Source organism: Acipenser ruthenus, chromosome 10, assembly GCF_902713425.1.
Source record: "Acipenser ruthenus chromosome 10, fAciRut3.2 maternal haplotype, whole genome shotgun sequence".
Classification (NCBI taxonomy): Eukaryota; Metazoa; Chordata; class Actinopteri; order Acipenseriformes; family Acipenseridae; genus Acipenser; species Acipenser ruthenus.
Window position 1 is genome coordinate 22010611 of NC_081198.1, and position 20779 is coordinate 22031389.

Sequence of the window (20779 nt, forward strand, 5' to 3'; positions counted from 1 at the left end):
TTTAGTTACAGCCTTGAATTCCCAGGAGGCCAATTTTGCTTTATCTAAGCCCAATTTATATATAGTGTCCCTTAAGGTTCTATAATACAATGGGGGGTCCCAGGAGTACGGCACGGTGTTATCAATAGTGCAGAGGCCCAAGGCCCTGAGACAGGTGGCAAAATAGAAACGATTCATGTAACATACCTTCCTGTCCAGGGCCTGGATGTTCTTGATAGTTTGCGTGAGCCCCTGCACTCGGGTGAGCTGCACAACGTCCGGGACCCCCTTACCTCCCTTCTTGTCGGCTTTACTCAGGGTGGCTCGTTTTACCCTCTCCATCTTGCTGCCCCAGATAAAGCGGTGGATAATGCGGTCCACCACTTTTTTGGTGGTCCTGTCTGGGGGAAAGATTTTTCCTACATAAGAGAGGATGGGGAACAGTATAGACTTGGTTATTAATACTCTACCCGTCATTGTTAAGGATCTTGTGCTCCATCCGCCAATCTTTTTACGGACCTGGTTAATGGCCGCCGTCCAGCTCTGGGCCCCCGAGCTATTGTTCTCGAAAATGAGGCCCAGAATCTTGATTTTGTCCTTTTTGACAGGGTACATGTCCGACAGTTCCCTATCTACCTGCCAATTTTTAGACACGTAGACTTCGCTCTTGGACTTATTAATCACTGCCCCGGTCGCCGTGCAGTACTTCTCAAGGATATTACTAATCCGAGGTACCGACGATGTGTTGGTGCAAATGAGTGACACATCGTCCATATATGCTGTTGTTTTGACCTGGACCCCGTTGGATCCAGGCAGCTGGAAACCAGTTATATTGGTATCCCTACGAATTGCCTGCAGGAGGGGTTCAATGCACACGACATATAGCAGTGGGGATAGTGGGCAACCCTGTCTGACCCCTGACTGGATAGATATTTTACCAGTCAGGTGCCTGTTCACCAAGACTCGGGTACTAATGTTTGTATAGATGGTTTTAACCCACTCCCTAAGTCCAGGAGCGAATTTCATCTGGTCCATCACTTTGTACATATATTCATGGCTTACCCTATCGAACGCCTTCTCCTGGTCAAGGTTGAACAGGCAGAGGGGATGGTTCCGTTCTCTAGAATAAGCCAGAATGTCCCTTGTTAACATTAAAATATCCGTGATGGACCTCCCTGGGACGCCACAAGCCTGGTCGGGGCCAATGACCAAAGGGAGGTGTACTTGTAGCCGGAGCATCAGAGCTTTGGCTAGTATCTTGTAATCCACGCAAAGGAGGCTGATTGGGCGCCAATTCCGTAGATCTTTAACTTCCCCTTTCTTATGAAGGAGAGTAATTACACTCTCCCGCATAGAAGGGCCCAACCGCTTCTCCCTGTAGACCGCTCTGTAGACCTCCGCTAAATGGACTTTTAGCGTGTCCCAAAAAAGATGGTAATACTCACCCGGGATGCCATCTGGACCTGGCGTCTTACCGGTGTTCATGGTCTTAACCGCCTGGGTGAGCTCCTCCAGCGTGAGTTCTGGGTCCTTCTCCTCCTCCTCCTCGTCCCGCACTGAGTCAGGCTCCAACTGGCTCAGGAACCACTCTATCAGGGTGTCATCTGTAGCTTTGATGTTATACAGGTCCCTATAGAAGTTCTCTACCACTTTTTTCACTCCCTCACTATCCTCTACTATCCTCCCCCTGCTGTCGAGCATGGAGGACATCAAGTGCCGCTTCTCCCTCGTTTTCTGGAAGAAGAAGCGAGTACACTTTTCATCTTCCTCCATTTTTTGCACTTTTGCATTGTGCATGACCTTTCGTTGTTCCTCCCTACAAAGCACTGAAAGATCTAGCTTGGTCTGGGCTATCTCGTCGCTTACAGGGAACCCCCGAAGCTGAAGCAGGCTCAGACGCTGGAGGGCAGCATTCAGGTATTTATATTTGGCCCTCCTTTCTTTGGCTTTCCTCTTGCCTGCTGCTATGAAATAACCCTTAGTTCTGATTTTGACCATCTCCCACCACTCTATAGGGGAGTTGAATAGGTCACGCAAAGTGGTCCACTCAACAAGCCTGCTCTTATAGGCTGCAGCTATGGAGGGGTCATCGAGTAAGGAGGTGTTTAATTTCCAGACCCCTGACCCCATCTGGGAGGTCTGAGGGACCTGCAATGTTACCTGCAGGAGCCTATGGTCAGAGAAGAAGACGGCCTGGGTGTCTACTGCCGTCTTCGTAAGGGAGCTGGTATGCAGGACGAGATCTATACGGGAGAAGGAGGTCCCAGATGAGCTCACCCAGGTAAAGGGAGGCACCAGGTCCTTACCTGCATCACACAGGGAGAAATCAGATATTACGGAGGACAAAACTCTACTAGAGCGGTCGTTGCGTGGCCTGCTCCGGTCTACGTCCCTCAGAGCACAATTGAAGTCACCTGACACGATGACGGGTACGTTCCCCAGCAGGAGTGGACGCAGCTGTGGAAAAAATTGAACTCTTTCGTTTTGGTTAGTGGGTGCGTAGACATTGACCAGTCTGAGGGGAGTGTTGTTGTATGTCACATCCACGCTCAGAATTCTACCAGGTTCTACCTCCCTGCTGCTGCGGGAGGTAATAAATGGGTTTTTAAACAGGATACCTACTCCGTCGGCTCTGGCTATGTTGGAGCCCGACCAGAAGGAGTCCCCCAGGGTCCAACTCTCCTTCAGGTCCCTATAATCAGGGCTCGACGAAATACCACACTCCTGCAGAAAGATGAGATCTGCTTTCAAGTTAGCTAGATAGTTTAGTACATCAAATCTTTTTTGTGTCTCCCTGATGCTCCTGACATTAACAGACACACATATCAGGGCCATCAGGGTAGCTAACAAGAAAAGGAGTCGCTGCGTCCAGAAAGAGAGAAAGAAAGAAAGAAAGAAAAAAAAAAGAAGTAAAACGGCGGGAAAACTTGCATCAACACTGGCACTCTCCCTCCAGCAGGGGTAGACAAAATGCTCACAGGAGAGATCCAGATCTGACTTTGACCAACGTTAGAGAAAGGTGTGCACCATTCCCGGAGGTACTGCAATACCGGGCCGATGCGTGGAGTGGACGGAGCAAGCCCCTGTTCCATCTCCCGATTCCAAAAATCAATTTAATATATGGTCCCCTGATAAGGGACGTATCAGATATTAAACTGATAAGAACAGATACTACACTTGATCTTAGCCAAAAGGCCGAGAAGCGATGGCGACTTGGCCCTTGCCCGGGGCCCCCCAGCCCGGACGGCACAGGGGGATTCAAAGGTGGGTGCAAAATTCCAAGCACAAGCAGACCCCCAAAAAACGGGCTGCTGCTTCCAGAGGGGAAATGTGCAATTTAAGCAGGAGAAAACAAAACAAAGCAAAAACACACACATAACACCAAAAACAAAACATAAACTGGCGGAGTGCGTCTTACAAATAGTCATGCCAAGCTGCTATGCTGTGCAAGGTGCCTTGGGTAACTACAACTGTGCCTCGCTGGCTGGCTGGCTTGCTAAGAAGGTCCTGGCATAGGGACATGTTCCACCACACTTGTCTGGTTAGCTGCATGCTCCCAGGAAACAACCTGCTGCTGTTTACATCATCACCACATGTGAATAAAAGAAAGAAAGACAGCAAGAAAGAAAGAGAGAAAGAAAGAAAGAGAGAAAAAAAAAAAAAAAGAAGTAAAACGGCGGGAAAACTTGCATCAACACTGGCACTCTCCCTCCAGCAGGGGTAGACAAAATGCTCACAGGAGAGATCCAGATCTGACTTTGACCAACGTTAGAGAAAGGTGTGCACCGTTCCCGGAGGTACTGCAATACCGAGCCGATGCGTGGAGTGGACGGAGCAAGCCTCTGTTCCATCTCCCGATTCCAAAAATCAATTTAATATATGGTCCCCTGATAGGGGACGTATCAGATATTAATACTCTTTTATTGAGATTTTACATTTTTTTACATTTACACCCATTCGTTTTTTCATTCATTTTACATTTCTTTTAAAGATGACATTCATGCATACAGACATACATTTTGTTTTAAAAGCATTTAAAATACATTTAAAAACACCAAGACAATTGTGCTTTGTACATGGTTAAAACAGACACAGATTAAAATCAACATGAAAAAAACCTGTGCTGCTTTAAAAGTGACTGGAAAAAAAGAACCATCTATAAAAAACCAGTGTTTGTGAGGGCCGGGGAGTGCTCTCTAAAAAAGTTCAAAAGTGAACATAAAACTAGATCTAAAACAGGGACAGGGGAAAAGGGACAGTGTATAGAACAGTGAGTTAAAATTCTAAAATTTTAAAACACTTAAAATGTAACTTTTAATAGTTTACATTAAAAATCTTAAAGATACATAAAACAAAACAAAACAAAATCAAATAAAACATTCAACGTAAATCAAATAAAAGTCCATAAAACTGAAACAAAAAGACTACATAAAACCAGGGCACCGTTGAAAAAACGGTCATGCCAGCTAAAAAGGGCGGAATGCTGGCATGACAAAATAAATAAAAGGCTTAGCGGTGCCCCGTAGTCCCGCTCCTAGGAGCTAGCGGTTCCAGTTTTTTCCTTTATTCCATCTTCACGTCCTGAAGTCCGGCGATCCTCCACTCCGCGCAGGCCTTGTCCTTCCCGAGGGTCCGGATGTCCAGAATTACAAAGTCCTTGATAAGAGTTTGTGCCCTTCTGGTCGTGGTGATAGTGTCTAGCTCCTGCTTGTGATAGACACAGACGTTACGGCCTTCCCACAGGATCTGCTTGACAACATTGATGACACGCCAAACGCACTTAGCTGTGCTGGTATCGATTCCTCCCGCAGGCCCATAGAGCACAGTCTCAGCGGTCATCTTGGCCGTGTCAGCAAACCTGTTTAGGAAGACAGAGACAGAGAGCCAGACACTGCCAGCCACATCACACTCCCAGAAGATATGGGCTGGTGTTTCTCTCTTGCGGCACTTTGCATAGGGGCATGTTTCTACTTGGGCTAGTCCCCTCCTGAACATGAACGCTCGAGTGGGGAATGCACTGTGGACGGTGTTCCATGCTATATCCTTCTGGACATTACTGAGGCAGCTGTGAGACACATTCTCCCAGATTTTTTGGCTTTGGGTGAGGGAGAAAGTAGCTACTTTTTCAATTTCCTGGGAAGCGGCAAGATATTTAGTTACAGCCTTGTATTCCCAGGAGGCCAATTTTGCTTTATCTAAGCCCAATTTATATATAGTGTCCCTTAAGGTTCTATAATACAATGGGGGGTCCCAGGAGTACGGCACGGTGTTATCAATAGTGCAGAGGCCCAAGGCCCTGAGACAGGTGGCAAAATAGAAACGATTCATGTAACATACCTTCCTGTCCAGGGCCTGGATGTTCTTGATAGTTTGCGTGAGCCCCTGCACTCGGGTGAGCTGCACAACGTCCGGGACCCCCTTACCTCCCTTCTTGTCGGCTTTACTCAGGGTGGCTCGCTTTACCCTCTCCATCTTGCTGCCCCAGATAAAGCGGTGGATAATGCGGTCCACCACTTTTTTGGTGGTCCTGTCTGGGGGAAAGATTTTTCCTACATAAGAGAGGATGGGGAACAGTATAGACTTGGTTATTAATACTCTACCCGTCATTGTTAAGGATCTTGTGCTCCATCCGCCAATCTTTTTACGGACCTGGTTAATGGCCGCCGTCCAGCTCTGGGCCCCCGAGCTATTGTTCTCGAAAATGAGGCCCAGAATCTTGATTTTGTCCTTTTTGACAGGGTACATGTCCGACAGTTCCCTATCTACCTGCCAATTTTTAGACACGTAGACTTCGCTCTTGGACTTATTAATCACTGCCCTGGTCGCCGTGCAGTACTTCCCAAGGATATTACTAATCCGAGGTACCGACGATGTGTTGGTGCAAATGAGTGACACATCGTCCATATATGCTGTTGTTTTGACCTGGACCCCGTTGGATCCAGGCAGCTGGAAACCAGTTATATTGGTATCCCTACTAATTGCCTGCAGGAGGGGTTCAATGCACACGACATATAGCAGTGGGGATAGTGGGCAACCCTGTCTGACCCCTGACTGGATAGATATTTTACCAGTCAGGTGCCTGTTCACCAAGACTCGGGTACTAATGTTTGTATAGATGGTTTTAACCCACCCCCTAAGTCCAGGAGCGAATTTCATCTGGTCCATCACTTTGTACATATATTCATGGCTTACCCTATCGAACGCCTTCTCCTGGTCAAGGTTGAACAGGCAGAGGGGATGGTTCCGTTCTCTAGAATAAGCCAGAATGTCCCTTGTTAACATTAAAATATCCGTGATGGACCTCCCTGGGACGCCACAAGCCTGGTCGGGGCCAATGACCAAAGGGAGGTGTACTTGTAGCCGGAGCATCAGAGCTTTGGCTAGTATCTTGTAATCCACGCAAAGGAGGCTGATTGGGCGCCAATTCCGTAGATCTTTAACTTCCCCTTTCTTATGAAGGAGAGTAATTACACTCTCCCGCATAGAAGGGCCCAACCGCTTCTCCCTGTAGACCGCTCTGTAGACCTCCGCTAAATGGACTTTTAGCATGTCCCAAAAAAGATGGTAATACTCACCCGGGATGCCATCTGGACCTGGCGTCTTACCGGTGTTCATGGTCTTAACCGCCTGGGTGAGCTCCTCCAGCGTGAGTTCTGGGTCCTTCTCCTCCTCCTCGTCGTCCCGCACTGAGTCAGGCTCCAACTGGCTCAGGAACCACTCTATCAGGGTGTCATCTGTAGCTTTGATGTTATATAGGTCCCTATAGAAGTTCTCTACCACTTTTTTCACTCCCTCACTATCCTCTACTATCCTCCCCCTGCTGTCGAGCATGGAGGACATCAAGTGCCGCTTCTCCCTCGTTTTCTGGAAGAAGAAGCGAGTACACTTTTCGTCTTCCTCCATTTTTTGCACTTTTGCATTGTGCATGACCTTTCGTTGTTCCTCCCTACAAAGCACTGAAAGATCTAGCTTGGTCTGGGCTATCTCGTCGCTTACAGGGAACCCCCGAAGCTGAAGCAGGCTCAGATGCTGGAGGGCAGCATTCAGGTGTTTATATTTGGCCCTCCTTTCTTTTGCTTTCCTCTTGCCTGCTGCTATGAAATAACCCTTAGTTCTGATTTTGACCATCTCCCACCACTCTATAGGGGAGTTGAATAGGTCACGCAAAGTGGTCCACTCAACAAGCCTGCTCTTATAGGCTGCAGCTATGGAGGGGTCATCGAGTAAGGAGGTGTTTAATTTCCAAACCCCTGACCCCATCTGGGAGGTCTGAGGGACCTGCAATGTTACCTGCAGGAGCCTATGGTCAGAGAAGAAGACGGCCTGGGTGTCTACTGCCGTCTTCGTAAGGGAGCTGGTATGCAGGACGAGATCTATACGGGAGAAGGAGGTCCCAGATGAGCTCACCCAGGTAAAGGGAGGCACCAGGTCCTTACCTGCATCACACAGGGAGAAATCAGATATTACGGAGGACAAAACTCTACTAGAGCGGTCGTTGCGTGGCCTGCTCCGGTCTACGTCCCTCAGAGCACAATTGAAGTCACCTGACACGATGACGGGTACGTTCCCCAGCAGGAGTGGACGCAGCTGTGGAAAAAATTGAACTCTTTCGTTTTGGTTAGTGGGTGCGTAGACATTGACCAGTCTGAGGGGAGTGTTGTTGTATGTCACATCCACGCTCAGAATTCTACCAGGTTCTACCTCCCTGCTGCTGCGGGAGGTAATAAATGGGTTTTTAAACAGGATACCTACTCCGTCGGCTCTGGCTATGTTGGAGCCCGACCAGAAGGAGTCCCCCAGGGTCCAACTCTCCTTCAGGTTCCTATAATCAGGGCTCGACGAAATACCACACTCCTGCAGAAAGATGAGATCTGCTTTCAAGTTAGCTAGATAGTTTAGTACATCAAATCTTTTTTGTGTCTCCCTGATGCTCCTGACATTAACAGACACACATATCAGGGCCATCAGGGTAGCTAACAAGAAAAGGAGTCGCTGCGTCCACCCCATAGCGACTATGATTGGGAGGTCGGGACACTCTTCCTACTCTTAGCTCTACGCTTGCTTCGAGGGGGCTTGGGCTTATTTGCAACTCCCATCACCCCTGAGAAGGTACTCACTGCTGCCTCGTCCAAGAAGGCACCGTCTTTATATGCACAGTACGTGGAGTTGTTGGGGCTATTCAACTCCCCACAAGGTAAGTCTGGTGGAACTTGCTCAGGGCCCCTCGGAACGTGTGGGTCAGCTTTGTCCTGGGGGGGGGGTTATGACAGACAGCATTCTTTGGCTGTTACCGTCTGTTGAATTGGAGCTGTTAGCAGACTTCTGGCTTACCGCGTCCAGGGGTATTCCCATGTCCTCCAGTGCTGTATCTAGGAGGACCTCTAGGGGGCCCCTGGTTTTGCCCATACAAGGGAGGGGGTCAAGGATGCTTTGAAGGGAGGCCCTTCGCTTGAAGAGGGTCATTGCTACAGAGGTACTGCTGGTCAGGGAAGGTGTTGACCCCGACCTCTCCCTCGGTGCATTAGTGAACACCTCTTCTGCGAGGTGTGCTAGGGTTTGTGCCAACGACTGGGAAGGCTGGCTGGGGATGCCCTGGCTGGCTGCTACCTGCCCACTAGGCGGCAGTGTAGCCGTCCCACTCGCCTCCGTCTCTGCCTGCGAGGGCAAGACTGGGGACTTTGTGTGGACATTAGCTGGTTTTGGATCTATGGGGGCCACCTGCAACTTGCTGTCTTTGATCCTGATCTTCTTTCTTTTCCCCCCCTCGTCTCTACCCTTTCTTTTCCCCACCCTCTGCTGGTTCTTCACTCCCTTCCCCTCCTTCTCACTCTCACTTTCACTGTCGCTTTTGCTTTCCTCCCCCACGGACTCAATCCTTATGGCGTCATAACGAGAGCTGAGGGGGAGTGCTGGCACTGAGAGGGCCCTACTCAGGGGGGGGCCGCTGCTGGGTCCGGGCTCCCTCCCTGACTCGTGTTCTGCATCAGAGGAGCTACTGGAGGAGCTAGTGGAGTGGCTGTTGTACTCTCTCTCTGGGCTGGGGGAAGGGGTCCTCGTAAAACGGGACATGTCTCGGGGGCGGGGGGGTGAGGGGGTGCTGGTGATGATGGTGGTGCTGGAGTCTGGGTCTTGGATACTGTTGGTGGTGATGTGGACTGATCTTTGTTACTTGCTCCCTCTTCCTGCTCAGGCCTAGGCTTGTTCATGTTTGCCTTGCTGGCTCTGGCCATGTTGGCATAGGAAGAGGGGCAGTCCTTAAACAGGTGCCCCTTCTTTCCACACAAATTGCACTGCCTCTCTTCTCTGCAGTGGCTGGTATCGTGGGGGGCGCCGCAGTTCCTGCACTTGACTACAGTACACGCGGCCGCCAGGTGTCCTAATTCCCCACATTTCCTGCAGAGTTTTGGCATCCCATTATAGAATACCAGCCCTCTGTTGGGCCCTAACACTATGGAGTTTGGAATGTGGCGGACGCCTCCAATGCCCGATGGATCAACATTAAGGCGTACCAGCCACTTTCTGGCTCCTGTCCAAACCCCATCTTCATCTGTAATTTTCCTCCCTTCTGATGACACCCTCCCATAGCGGTTAAGCCATGTTGTAATATCATAGTCGCTAACAGCCTCATTGAAAAATTGGACAGTAACAACTTTCATTTCTCTGTCTGTCAGTGCATCCACACAAAATTCTTTGTATGGAGCGAGATATTTATTCTCCCCCCAAAAGGACCACATTTCTTGTAACTTTTGGGGGTTCCTAAAACTGACCTCAAACACTTCCTTAAGCCCTGGCAATTTCACCAAACAATTCAAGTCAGAAGGGGAAAAACCCATACCCCTCTGAAGAATGGTCCGGCTGAACTCCAGTCTCGTCAGTCCTGGTTCCGTTTCATCTTGCTTGTTTCTTGTGAAGCGCACCGCATTGTGCCTCCTGGTTTCCTGGGTTGGCCGGAACGCCATCCTTCAGCTGGCTCCTCCGATTGGGGTGGGAGAAGCCTCTGGACGTCCGGGTTGTCTCTCTCTACGGAAAAGAGACAACGTAAGCAGCAAATCTGGGCAGTTGAAGGAACTATTACTTTAGTCCCTGAGGAGATGGTTGCCTCGCAAGAGGGACCCCCTCCCCAGGTGAACGGTGTCCTTCCCTGGCGGAGTAGGGGGCGCTGCTTGGCACCGAGACCACGTAGGAAGAATCGTGGCTGTGACGCCTCCTCGGGGTCCGGGGCCGCCCTCTGCTCCTCCCAGATGGTGCCCTCTGCTGGGCGCCTGCTGCTCTCTCGGTCTGGATCTCGACTACAATCAAGGGCTGGGGATGAGGTCGTCTAGGTCATCAAAGGGTCCTCAAAGGTCGTCTGGATGGTAGGTCCTCCTTCTCTCTAACTCCAGGAACGTCTGGAAAAGCCGGAACCGCCTGAAAAAGAAAAAAATGGGAACCGCCTGAAAAAGAAAAAACTGCTCTCAACAGTCAACAAAATCTTGAAAGACCCTCAGCCTGGATTGGGCAAGCCAAAACCAGACTGAGCATTAGTCTTCCAAAAAGTTGCCGAGCTGAAGAAAGCCAGTCAAAAATAAAAAAAATTCTGTTCCTCCTCACCCGAACAAACCTCTCACAGACCCTCGGAGGGAGCGGGCAATGCCACTACCCTCTAAGCCTTAGTCTTAGAAAGATTTATTCGAACTGAAGAGAAGCCAGAGTATATGGCTGGCTAAGAAGGACCTGGCATAGGGACATGTTCCACCACAATTGTCTGGTTAGCTGCATGCTCCCAGGAAACAAACTGCTGCTGTCTACATCATCATCACATGTGAATAAAAGAAAGAAAGACAGCAAGAAAGAAAGAGAGAAAGAAAGAGAAAGAAAGAAAGAGAGAAAGAAAAAAAAAGAAGTTAAACGGCGGGAAAACTTGCATCAACACTGGCACTCTCCCTCCAGCAGGGGTAGACAAAATGCTCACAGGAGAGATCCAGATCTGACTTTGACCAACGTTAGAGAAAGGTGTGCACCGTTCCCGGAGGTACTGCAATACCGGGCCGATGCGTGGAGTGGACGGAGCAAGCCCCTGTTCCATCTCCCGATTCCAAAAATCAATTTAATATATGGTCCCCTGATAGGGGACGTATCAGATATTAAACTGATAAGAACAGATACTACACTTGATCTTAGCCAAAAGGCCGAGAAGCGATGGCGACTTGGCCCTTGCCCGGGGCCCCCCAGCCCGGACGGCACAGGGGGATTCAAAGGTGGGTGCAAAATTTCAAGCACAAGCAGACCCCAAAAAAACGGGCTGCTGCTTCCAGAGGGGAAATGTGCAATTTAAGCAGGAGAAAACAAAACAAAGCAAAAACACACACATAACACCAAAAACAAAACATAAACTGGCGGAGTGCGTCTTACAAATAGTCATGCCAAGCTGCTATGCTGTGCAAGGTGCCTTGGGTAACTACAACTGTGCCTCGCTGGCTGGCTGGCTTGCTAAGAAGGTCCTGGCATAGGGACATGTTCCACCACACTTGTCTGGTTAGCTGCATGCTCCCAGGAAACAACCTGCTGCTGTCTACATCATCACCACATGTGAATAAAAGAAAGAAAGACAGCAAGAAAGAAAGAGAGAAAGAAAGAGAGAAAGAGAGAAAGAAAGAGAGAAAGAAAGAAAGAGAGAAAGAAAAAAAAAAAGAAGTAAAACGGCGGGAAAACTTGCATCAACACTGGCACTCTCCCTCCAGCAGGGGTAGACAAAATGCTCACAGGAGAGATCCAGATCTGACTTTGACCAACGTTAGAGAAAGGTGTGCACCGTTCCCGGAGGTACTGCAATACCGGGCCGATGCGTGGAGTGGACGGAGCAAGCCCCTGTTCCATCTCCCGATTCCAAAAATCAATTTAATATATGGTCCCCTGATAGGGGACGTATCAGATATTAAACTGATAAGAACAGATACTACACTTGATCTTAGCCAAAAGGCCGAGAAGCGATGGCGACTTGGCCCTTGCCCGGGGCCCCCCAGCCCGGACGGCACAGGGGGATTCAAAGGTGGGTGCAAAATTCCAAGCACAAGCAGACCCCCAAAAAACGGGCTGCTGCTTCCAGAGGGGAAATGTGCAATTTAAGCAGGAGGAAACAAAACAAAGCAAAAACACACACATAACACCAAAAACAAAACATAAACTGGCGGAGTGCATCTTACAAATAGTCATGCCAAGCTGCTATGCTGTGCAAGGTGCCTTGGGTAACTACAACTGTGCCTCGCTGGCTGGCTGGCTTGCTAAGAAGGTCCTGGCATAGGGACATGTTCCACCACACTTGTCTGGTTAGCTGCATGCTCCCAGGAAACAACCTGCTGCTGTCTACATCATCACCACATGTGAATAAAAGAAAGAAAGACAGCAAGAAAGAAAGAGAGAAAGAAAGAGAGAAAGAGAGAAAGAAAGAGAGAAAGAAAGAAAGAGAGAAAGATAAAAAAAGAAGTAAAACGGCGGGAAAACTTGCATCAACACTGGCACTCTCCCTCCAGCAGGGGTAGACAAAATGCTCACAGGAGAGATCCAGATCTGACTTTGACCAACGTTAGAGAAAGGTGTGCACCGTTCCCGGAGGTACTGCAATACCGGGCCGATGCGTGGAGTGGACGGAGCAAGCCCCTGTTCCATCTCCCGATTCCAAAAATCAATTTAATATATGGTCCCCTGATAGGGGACGTATCAGATATTAAACTGATAAGAACAGATACTACACTTGATCTTAGCCAAAAGGCCGAGAAGCGATGGCGACTTGGCCCTTGCCCGGGGCCCCCCAGCCCGGACGGCACAGGGGGATTCATTGGTGGGTGCAAAATTCCAAGCACAAGCAGACCCCCAAAAAACGGGCTGCTGCTTCCAGAGGGGAAATGTGCAATTTAAGCAGGAGGAAACAAAACAAAGCAAAAACACACACATAACACCAAAAACAAAACATAAACTGGCGGAGTGCGTCTTACAAATAGTCATGCCAAGCTGCTATGCTGTGCAAGGTGCCTTGGGTAACTACAACTGTGCCTCGCTGGCTGGCTGGCTTGCTAAGAAGGTCCTGGCATAGGGACATGTTCCACCACACTTGTCTGGTTAGCTGCATGCTCCCAGGAAACAACCTGCTGCTGTCTACATCATCACCACATGTGAATAAAAGAAAGAAAGACAGCAAGAAAGAAAGAGAGAAAGAAAGAGAGAAAGAGAGAAAGAAAGAGAGAAAGAGATTTTACATTTTTTACATTTACACCCATTCGTTTTTTTCATTCATTTTACATTTCTTTTAAAGATGACATTCATGCATACAGACATACATTTTGTTTTAAAAGCATTTAAAATACATTTAAAAACACCAAGACAATTGTGCTTTGTACATGGTTAAAACAGACACAGATTAAAATCAACATGAAAAAAACCTGTGCTGCTTTAAAAGTGACTGGAAAAAAAGAACCATCTATAAAAAAACCAGTGTTTGTGAGGGCCGGGGAGTGCTCTCTAAAAAAGTTCAAAAGTGAACATAAAACTAGATCTAAAACAGGGACAGGGGAAAAGGGACAGTGTATAGAACAGTGAGTTAAAATTCTAAAATTTTAAAACACTTAAAATGTAACTTTTAATAGTTTACATTAAAAATCTTAAAGATACATAAAACAAAACAAAACAAAATCAAATAAAACATTCAACGTAAATCAAATAAAAGTCCATAAAACTGAAACAAAAAGACTACATAAAACCAGGGCACCGTTGAAAAAACGGTCATGCCAGCTAAAAAGGGCGGAATGCTGGCATGACAAAATAAATAAAAGGCTTAGCGGTGCCCCGTAGTCCCGCTCCTAGGAGCTAGCGGTTCCAGTTTTTTCCTTTATTCCATCTTCACGTCCTGAAGTCCGGCGATCCTCCACTCCGCGCAGGCCTTGTCCTTCCCGAGGGTCCGGATGTCCAGAATTACAAAGTCCTTGATAAGAGTTTGTGCCCTTCTGGTCGTGGTGATAGTGTCTAGCTCCTGCTTGTGATAGACACAGACGTTACGGCCTTCCCACAGGATCTGCTTGACAACATTGATGACACGCCAAACGCACTTAGCTGTGCTGGTATCGATTCCTCCCGCAGGCCCATAGAGCACAGTCTCAGCGGTCATCTTGGCCGTGTCAGCAAACCTGTTTAGGAAGACAGAGACAGAGAGCCAGACACTGCCAGCCACATCACACTCCCAGAAGATATGGGCTGGTGTTTCTCTCTTGCGGCACATTGCATAGGGGCATGTTTCTACTTGGGCTAGTCCCCTCCTGAACATGAACGCTCGAGTGGGGAATGCACTGTGGACGGTGTTCCATGCTATATCCTTCTGGACATTACTGAGGCAGCTGTGAGACACATTCTCCCAGATTTTTTGGCTTTGGGTGAGGGAGAAAGTAGCTACTTTTTCAATTTCCTGGGAACCGGCAAGATATTTAGTTACAGCCTTGTATTCCCAGGAGGCCAATTTTGCTTTATCTAAGCCCAATTTATATATAGTGTCCCTTAAGGTTCTATAATACAATGGGGGGTCCCAGGAGTACGGCACGGTGTTATCAATAGTGCAGAGGCCCAAGGCCCTGAGACAGGTGGCAAAATAGAAACGATTCATGTAACATACCTTCCTGTCCAGGGCCTGGATGTTCTTGATAGTTTGCGTGAGCCCCTGCACTCGGGTGAGCTGCACAACGTCCGGGACCCCCTTACCTCCCTTCTTGTCGGCTTTACTCAGGGTGGCTCGCTTTACCCTCTCCATCTTGCTGCCCCAGATAAAGCGGTGGATAATGCGGTCCACCACTTTTTTGGTGGTCCTGTCTGGGGGAAAGATTTTTCCTACATAAGAGAGGATGGGGAACAGTATAGACTTGGTTATTAATACTCTACCCGTCATTGTTAAGGATCTTGTGCTCCATCCGCCAATCTTTTTACGGACCTGGTTAATGGCCGCCGTCCAGCTCTGGGCCCCCGAGCTATTGTTCTCGAAAATGAGGCCCAGAATCTTGATTTTGTCCTTTTTGACAGGGTACATGTCCGACAGTTCCCTATCTACCTGCCAATTTTTAGACACGTAGACTTCGCTCTTGGACTTATTAATCACTGCCCCGGTCGCCGTGCAGTACTTCTCAAGGATATTACTAATCCGAGGTACCGACGATGTGTTGGTGCAAATGAGTGACACATCGTCCATATATGCTGTTGTTTTGACCTGGACCCCGTTGGATCCAGGCAGCTGGAAACCAGTTATATTGGTATCCCTACGAATTGCCTGCAGGAGGGGTTCAATGCACACGACATATAGCAGTGGGGATAGTGGGCAACCCTGTCTGACCCCTGACTGGATAGATATTTTACCAGTCAGGTGCCTGTTCACCAAGACTCGGGTACTAATGTTTGTATATATGGTTTTAACCCACTCCCTAAGTCCAGGAGCGAATTTCATCTGGTCCATCACTTTGTACATATATTCATGGCTTACCCTATCGAACGCCTTCTCCTGGTCAAGGTTGAACAGGCAGAGGGGATGGTTCAGTTCTCTAGAATAAGCCAGAATGTCCCTTGTTAACATTAAAATATCCGTGATGGACCTCCCTGGGACGCCACAAGCCTGGTCGGGGCCAATGACCAAAGGGAGGTGTACTTGTAGCCGGAGCATCAGAGCTTTGGCTAGTATCTTGTAATCCACGCAAAGGAGGCTGATTGGGCGCCAATTCCGTAGATCTTTAACTTCCCCTTTCTTATGAAGGAGAGTAATTACACTCTCCCGCATAGAAGGGCCCAACCGCTTCTCCCTGTAGACCGCTCTGTAGACCTCCGCTAAATGGACTTTTAGCATGTCCCAAAAAAGATGGTAATACTCACCCGGGATGCCATCTGGACCTGGCGTCTTACCGGTGTTCATGGTCTTAACCGCCTGGGTGAGCTCCTCCAGCGTGAGTTCTGGGTCCTTCTCCTCCTCCTCGTCGTCCCGCACTGAGTCAGGCTCCAACTGGCTCAGGAACCACTCTATCAGGGTGTCATCTGTAGCTTTGATGTTATATAGGTCCCTATAGAAGTTCTCTACCACTTTTTTCACTCCCTCACTATCCTCTACTATCCTCCCCCTGCTGTCGAGCATGGAGGACATCAAGTGCCGCTTCTCCCTCGTTTTCTGGAAGAAGAAGCGAGTACACTTTTCGTCTTCCTCCATTTTTTGCACTTTTGCATTGTGCATGACCTTTCGTTGTTCCTCCCTACAAAGCACTGAAAGATCTAGCTTGGTCTGGGCTATCTCGTCGCTTACAGGGAACCCCCGAAGCTGAAGCAGGCTCAGATCCTGGAGGGCAGCATTCAGGTGTTTATATTTGGCCCTCCTTTCTTTTGCTTTCCTCTTGCCTGCTGCTATGAAATAACCCTTAGTTCTGATTTTGACCATCTCCCACCACTCTATAGGGGAGTTGAATAGGTCACGCAAAGTGGTCCACTCAACAAGCCTGCTCTTATAGGCTGCAGCTATGGAGGGGTCATCGAGTAAGGAGGTGTTTAATTTCCAAACCCCTGACCCCATCTGGGAGGTCTGAGGGACCTGCAATGTTACCTGCAGGAGCCTATGGTCAGAGAAGAAGACGGCCTGGGTGTCTACTGCCGTCTTCGTAAGGGAGCTGGTATGCAGGACGAGATCTATACGGGAGAAGGAGGTCCCAGATGAGCTCGCCCAGGTAAAGGGAGGCACCAGGTCCTTACCTGCATCACACAGGGAGAAATCAGATATTACGGAGGACAAAACTCTACTAGAGCGGTCGTTGCGTGGCCTGCTCCGGTCTACGTCCCTCAGAGCACAATTGAAGTCACCTGACACGATGACGGGTACGTTCCCCAGCAGGAGTGGACGCAGCTGTGGAAAAAATTGAACTCTTTCGTTTTGGTTAGTGGGTGCGTAGACATTGACCAGTCTGAGGGGAGTGTTGTTGTATGTCACATCCACGCTCAGAATTCTACCAGGTTCTACCTCCCTGCTGCTGCGGGAGGTAATAAAAGGGTTTTTAAACAGGATACCTACTCCGTCGGCTCTGGCTATGTTGGAGCCCGACCAGAAGGAGTCCCCCAGGGTCCAACTCTCCTTCAGGTCCCTATAATCAGGGCTCGACGAAATACCACACTCCTGCAGAAAGATGAGATCTGCTTTCAAGTTAGCTAGATAGTTTAGTACATCAAATCTTTTTTGTGTCTCCCTGATGCTCCTGACATTAACAGACACACATATCAGGGCCATCAGGGTAGCTAACAAGAAAAGGAGTCGCTGCGTCCACCCCATAGCGACTATGATTGGGAGGTCGGGACACTCTTCCTACTCTTAGCTCTACGCTTGCTTCGAGGGGGCTTGGGCTTATTTGCAACTCCCATCACCCCTGAGAAGGTACTCACTGCTGCCTCGTCCAAGAAGGCACCATCTTTATATGCACAGTACGTGGAGTTGTTTGGGCTATTCAACTCCCCACAAGGTAAGTCTGGTGGAACTTGCTCAGGGCCCCTCGGAACGTGTGGGTCAGCTTTGTCCTGGGGGGGGGTTATGACAGACAGCATTCTTTGGCTGTTACCGTCTGCTGAATTGGAGCTGTTAGCAGACTTCTGGCTTACCGCGTCCAGGGGTATTCCCATGTCCTCCAGTGCTGTATCTAGGAGGACCTCTAGGGGGCCCCTGGTTTTGCCCATACAAGGGAGGGGGTCAAGGATGCTTTGAAGGGAGGCCCTTCGCTTGAAGAGGGTCATTGCTACCGAGGTACTGCTGGTCAGGGAAGGTGTTGACCCCGACCTCTCCCTCAGTGCATTAGTGAACACCTCTTCTGCGAGGTGTGCTAGGGTTTGTGCCAACGACTGGGAAGGCTGGCTGGGGATGCCCTGGCTGGCTGCTACCTGCCCACTAGACGGCAGTGTAGCCGTCCCACTCGCCTCCGTCTCTGCCTGCGAGGGCAAGACTGGGGACTTTGTGTGGACATTATCTGGTTTTGGATCTATGGGGGCCACCTGCAACTTGCTGTCTTTGATCTTGATCTTCTTTCTTTTCCCCCCATCGTCTCTACCCTTTCTTTTCCCCACCCTCTGCTGGTTCTTCATTCCCTTCCCCTCCTTTTCACTCTCACTTTCACTGTCGCTTTCGCTTTCCTCCCCCACGGACTCAATCCTTATGGCGTCATAACGAGAGCCGAGGGGGAGTGCTGGCGCTGAGAGGGCCCTACTCAGGGGGGGCCGCTGCTGGGTCCGGGCTCCCTCCCTGCCTCGTGTTCTGTATCAGAGGAGCTACTGGAGGAGCTAGTGGAGTAGCTATTGTACTCTCTCTCTGGGCTGGGGGAAGGGGTCCTCGTAAAACGGGACATGTCTCGGGGGCGGGGGGGTGAGGGGGGTGCTGGTGATGATGGTGGTGCTGGAGTCTGGGTTTTGGATACTGTTGGTGGTGATGTGGACTGATCTTTGTTATTTGTTCCCTCTTCCTGCTCAGGCCTAGGCTTGTTCGTATTTGCCTTGCTGGCTCTGGCCATGTTGGCATAGGAAGAGGGGCAGTCCTTAAACAGGTGCCCCTTCTTTCCACACAAATTGCACTGCCTCTCTTCTCTGCAGTGGCTGGTCTCGTGGGGGGCGCCGCAGTTCCTGCACTTGACTACAGTACATGCGGCCGCCAGGTGTCCTAATTCCCCACATTTCCTGCAGAGTTTTGGCATCCCATTATAGAATACCAGCCCTCTGTTGGGCCCTAACACTATGGAGTTTGGAATGTGGCGGACGCCTCCAATGCCCGATGGATCAACATTAAGGCGTACCAGCCACTTTCTGGCTCCTGTCCAAACCCCATCTTCGTCTGTAATTTTCCTCCCTTCTGATGACACCCTCCCATAGCGGTTAAGCCATGTTGTAATATCATAGTCGCTAACAGCCTCATTGAAAAATTGGACAGTAACAACTTTCATTTCTCTGTCTGTCAGTGCATCCACACAAAATTCTTTGTATGGAGCGAGATATTTATTCTCCCCCCAAAAGGACCACATTTCTTGTAACTTTTGGGGGTTCCTAAAACTGACCTCAAACACTTCCTTAAGCCCTGGCAATTTCACCAAACAATTCAAGTCAGAAGGGGAAAAACCCATACCCCTCTGAAGAATGGTCCGGCTGAACTCCAGTCTCGTCAGTCCTGGTTCCGTTTCATCTTGCTTGTTTCTTGTGAAGCGCACCGCATTGTGCCTCCTGGTTTCCTGGGTTGGCCGGAACGCCATCCTTCAGCTGGCTCCTCCGATTGGGGTGGGAGAAGCCTCTGGACGTCCGGGTTGTCTCTCTCTACGGAAAAGAGACAACGTAAGCAGCAAATCTGGGCAGTTGAAGGAACTATTACTTTAGTCCCTGAGGAGATGGTCGCCTCGCAAGTGGGACCCCCTCCCCAGGTGAACGGTGTCCTTCCCTGGTGGAGTAGGGGGCGCTGCTTGGCACCGAGACCACGTAGGAAGAATCGTGGCTGTGACGCCTCCTCGGGGTCCGGGGCCGCCCTCTGCTCCTCCCAGATGGCGCCCTCTGCTGGGCGCCTGCTGCTCTCTCGGTCTGGATCTCGATTACAATCAAGGGCTGGGGATGAGGTCGTCTAGGTCATCAAAGGGTCCTCAAAGGTCGTCTGGATGGTAGGTCCTCCTTCTCTCTAACTCCAGGAACGTCTGGAAAAGCCGGAACCGCCTGAAAAAGAAAAAAACGGGAACCGCCTGAAAAAGAAAAAACTGCTCTCAACAGTCAACAAAATCTTGAAAGACCCTCGGCCTGGATCGGGCAAGCCAAAACCAGACTGAGCATTAGTCTTCCAAAAAGTTGCCGAGCTGAAGAAAGCCAGTCAAAAATAAAAAAAATTCTGTTCCTCCTCACCCGAACAAACCTCTCACAGACCCTCGGAGGGAGCGGGCAATGCCACTACCCTCTAAGCCTTAGTCTTAGAAAGATTTATTCGAACTGAAGAGAAGCCAGAGTATATGGCTGGCTAAGAAGGACCTGGCATAGGGACATGTTACACCACACTTGTCTGGTTAGCTGCATGCTCCCAGGAAACAAACTGCTGCTGTCTACATCATCACCACATGTGAATAAAAGAAAGAAAGACAGCAAGAAAGAAAGAGAGAAAGAAAGAGAAAGAAAGAAAGAGAGAAAGAAAAAAAAAAGAAGTAAAACGGCGGGAAAACTTGCATCAACACTGGCACTCTCCCTCCAGCAGGGGTAGACAAAATGCTCACAGGAGAGATCCAGATCTGACTTTGACCAACGTTAGAGAAAGGTGTGCACCGTTCCCGGAGGTACTGCAATACCGGGCCGATGCGTGGAGTGGACGGAGCAAGCCCCTGTTCCATCTCCCGATTCCAAAAATCAATTTAATATATGGTCCCCTGATAGGGGACGTATCAGATATTAAACTGATAAGAACAGATACTCCTTTATTGAGATTTTACATTTTTTACATTTACACCCATTCGTTTTTTTCATTCATTTTACATTTCTTTTAAAGATGACATTCATGCATACAGACATACATTTTGTTTTAAAAGCATTTAAAATACATTTAAAAACACCAAGACAATTGTGCTTAGTACATGGTTAAAACAGACACAGATTAAAATCAACATGAAAAAAACCTGTGCTGCTTTAAAAGTGACTGGAAAAAAAGAACCATCTATAAAAAACCAGTGTTTGTGAGGGCCGGGGAGTGCTCTCTAAAAAAGTTCAAAAGTGAACATAAAACTAGATCTAAAACAGGGACAGGGGAAAAGGGACAGTGTATAGAACAGTG

At 49.0% G+C, this 20779-nt stretch overlaps 4 non-coding genes and 2 pseudogenes across 4 annotated transcripts; all 6 read right to left on the reverse strand.

Moving 5' to 3' along the window:
• Nucleotides 1–2995: 2995 nt before the first annotated feature.
• On the reverse strand, nucleotides 2996–3186 carry LOC131738249 (U2 spliceosomal RNA). Its single transcript, XR_009329813.1, has one exon. It is a non-coding gene; the product is annotated as a U2 spliceosomal RNA (small nuclear RNA).
• A 568-nt stretch (nucleotides 3187–3754) lies between these two features.
• LOC131738816 (U2 spliceosomal RNA) lies at nucleotides 3755–3909 on the reverse strand (annotated as a pseudogene).
• Nucleotides 3910–10968: 7059 nt separating this feature from the next.
• On the reverse strand, nucleotides 10969–11159 carry LOC131739001 (U2 spliceosomal RNA). The gene has a single exon (XR_009330169.1). It is a non-coding gene; the product is annotated as a U2 spliceosomal RNA (small nuclear RNA).
• A 600-nt stretch (nucleotides 11160–11759) lies between these two features.
• Nucleotides 11760–11950, reverse strand: LOC131739002 (U2 spliceosomal RNA). Its single transcript, XR_009330170.1, has one exon. It is a non-coding gene; the product is annotated as a U2 spliceosomal RNA (small nuclear RNA).
• A 598-nt stretch (nucleotides 11951–12548) lies between these two features.
• LOC131739003 (U2 spliceosomal RNA) lies at nucleotides 12549–12739 on the reverse strand. Its single transcript, XR_009330171.1, has one exon. It is a non-coding gene; the product is annotated as a U2 spliceosomal RNA (small nuclear RNA).
• A 7527-nt stretch (nucleotides 12740–20266) lies between these two features.
• LOC131738385 (U2 spliceosomal RNA) lies at nucleotides 20267–20436 on the reverse strand (annotated as a pseudogene).
• Nucleotides 20437–20779: the final 343 nt, after the last annotated feature.